Below are 2838 nucleotides of genomic sequence, written 5' to 3' on the forward strand. Positions count from 1 at the left end.
GAGAGGGAGGGCGGCAGAGAGGGGAGGGCGGGAGAGAGGGAGGGCGAGAGAGAGGGGAGCACGAGAGAGGGGAGGGCGAGAGAAGGGAGGGTGAGAGAGAGGGAGAGAGACGGAGGGAGAGAGGGCGGGGTGAGAGCGCAGGGTGAGAATGCGTGGTGAGAGAGGGGGGAGAGAGACAGGGGTGAGAAAGATAGGGGGGAGAGAGATAGAGGGGAGAGAGAGGGTGGTAGAGAGAGAGGGAGGGAGAGAGAGAGGGAGGGAGAGAATGTGAGAAACAGAACTCACTCATAAATCAGCCTGAGACAAAGCCTTGGAAACAAGAACAATTGATTACGGTCTTACAAGTACCGGACGCCTCTGCAGTCCAGCAGAAATGCGTACGTCACAGAACATGTGTACTTTCTTTGTTCAGTTTGCAAGTTTCTGAATCACGACTCCCTTTTCTAACTTCATCCTATCATAAGTCGGTTACCTCACTTGTTTTTCATCAGTTTTTCTTATCTGGCTATCCAGCTGTCCTTGTATGTCTGCATTCTCTGTTCCTTGTTACTTTTGTCCAGTTTCCTTATCATACGATAAGTGAAATACCCCTACTGCTTCTTTTGTTGTCAGCTACACCACTCCATAGTTATTTCCTAGCTTCAAACTATTTCTTTAAAATTAATTCTTTAAAAGACCCTCTATATTTATTAAAGTCTTAGCCTTAAGTATGCTACATGTTGTAAGAATTCCGCTCACCCCCGCAACACCCCCGATCTATAGAAACTACATTCCATCACCAGCCTCAGCAACTACATTTCTATATCGCCTGCAGAAACTAAATTTCTCACTTCCCACAATTTCCCCTTTTCTTTTTTAAAATCTGTTGTTTCTGGGATTATTAAGTCTCCTTTAATTCATTTCTTACGGTCTGCCCTCGTAGCCTTTTGGCTATGAGGTTCACAATCTTACATTTTACATTTGTGTTGTTCGTCCCTTGAACTCTAGAAGCATTCTTTGGCTTTCTCTTTGTTGCATATCACCTGCTGATTGTACAAGCATCTGATGATTTATTTGAGTTCTTTCCCCAAGGGATGTCATCAGTCGGCTCATTAACCATTTTAGGATATTGAACCCTACTACCAGACCCACTAATATCAATATTCCATAGATAGCGAGATTGACTAACCACCTTCTCCAACCAGTCAATCCCCAATTGCCCCATTCCCATCCTTTTTCGTTCTGGTACCAATTGCCAGCCTGCCTTATCTTGGCGATTTTGTCTCGCACATGTTTGGAGATATAAGTAATGTTAGAGGAGACCTCAGGTATGTACGTACAACATTCCTCTCCAATTACTGCACAGGTACCACCCTTCTCTGCTCGAATGTAATCCAGAGCCATCCTGTTCTGAAGGGTTGTTAGTCTGGTGGCAATCATTTCAGTCGTTATGGCTGCTATTTGTGATTGGGGTTCGGTTAACGCATCAGCAGTATTGTTGGCTAACTCTTCCAGGGAAGCTGCCAACTTTTGTATTTCTACTCCTGCTCGAGCAGTCCCATACAAAGGTATCAAAGCCCAGAGGAGCCGATCCCATTGGTTACTTCCCGGGTTTCCCGCCTTCTTCCCTATTTATTCCGAGGTATTTTTGGGGCCCCTTTTAACAGCCTCAAGTGGGGATTTATATACGCGAGGTAGCAACAGCCATTCCAGCCTTTCTGGCTTTGAGGCAGTGTTTCATCAACATCATAACATGCATGCATTCCTGTACATTCAGTCACGCGAATGTATTTTCCCCCGGGAATAAACAGATAGGCGTCCAGGCCTCATTCCCAATATGTTCCGTTTAATATTCGGGGAATGGTTGTGGCAGTGACTTGACTGGTATAGACACAAGATGATGTTCCCAATCGGAAGGGTGCGGTATCATTCTGAATACAGAAACAAGTGGTATTTACTGCTCCTTTCGGTGGGGAGACTTTAAGGCCATCAATAGAACCCGGAGTTTTCGGGGCTGGTCGAGGGAACCATCCCTCAAAGTTATAATTACCCCTCTCAAATTCCCATTTTGTATCATTTGAGCCTGAGTCAAATTGTTGTGCATTGTACACTTCTTCTTTGGTAAGTGGTATTACCGTGAGAGGAATTCCGGATTCCCCACGGTGTGGGAACTCCGCACATACCCAACATTCGACATGTCCCTTTAATTTAGCATAATTCTGACATAAAGCGGTAAAATGATTTTTTCCCGCCCCCCTTGGCAGCTAACGCCAGTTTTATCGTGACAATATAAAGCTGACCACTCATTTTAGCTCACAACCCCTATCTGTCTATTCCCTAATGCTTTAACTACCAGGGAGGAGTGAGTCCATGCAACATTTACAATTGTATTGGGATACGGTTTTTTAACCAATATCAATAGTCTCTTATCTCAGTCTATTCTTCTTCATCAGCTTGATTTTCAGAGGGTTGTCCGTAGGATGAGCTTGCCACTCTGCTGAAGGGGAAGGAGCGTCCACCGGGCCCTTAACACAAGTGTGATGACTCCACCATTTTTCAGCAGTTCGGACGGTTGTTTCACTAGTCAGGACGGTTAGGAGCGGTCTGCATTACCAGCTTGGGTGCAGTTTGGTATCTTTCCAAGTTTTGATCAGGACCCAATCACCCGGCTGTATTCGATGTACGGCGATCTCAAGTGGAGGTGTCTGGGTCAACAGACCCTTCTTCCTAAGAACAGACAACGAAGAGCCAAGCGCCACAATATAGTTCTTTAAAAACTTATCATTGAACTCTACAGTTGGTAATTCACCTCTTCCACCCAAGAAAGGTAATCCAAACATCATCTTATAAGGAGCGAGG

The 2838-nt window shown here is 45.2% G+C and overlaps 1 pseudogene; it reads right to left on the minus strand.

Annotated features, from left to right (window-relative positions):
* Positions 1-954: 954 nt before the first annotated feature.
* Positions 955-2286, minus strand: LOC148139826 (uncharacterized; annotated as a pseudogene).
* Between the last annotated feature and the right edge of the window lie 552 nt (positions 2287-2838).

The sequence above is a fragment of the Chiloscyllium plagiosum genome, unplaced genomic scaffold (genome assembly GCF_037043375.1).
Source record: "Chiloscyllium plagiosum isolate Xiang-an unplaced genomic scaffold, Cpla_swu_hap1 HiC_scaffold_37, whole genome shotgun sequence".
Classification (NCBI taxonomy): domain Eukaryota; kingdom Metazoa; phylum Chordata; class Chondrichthyes; order Orectolobiformes; family Hemiscylliidae; genus Chiloscyllium; species Chiloscyllium plagiosum.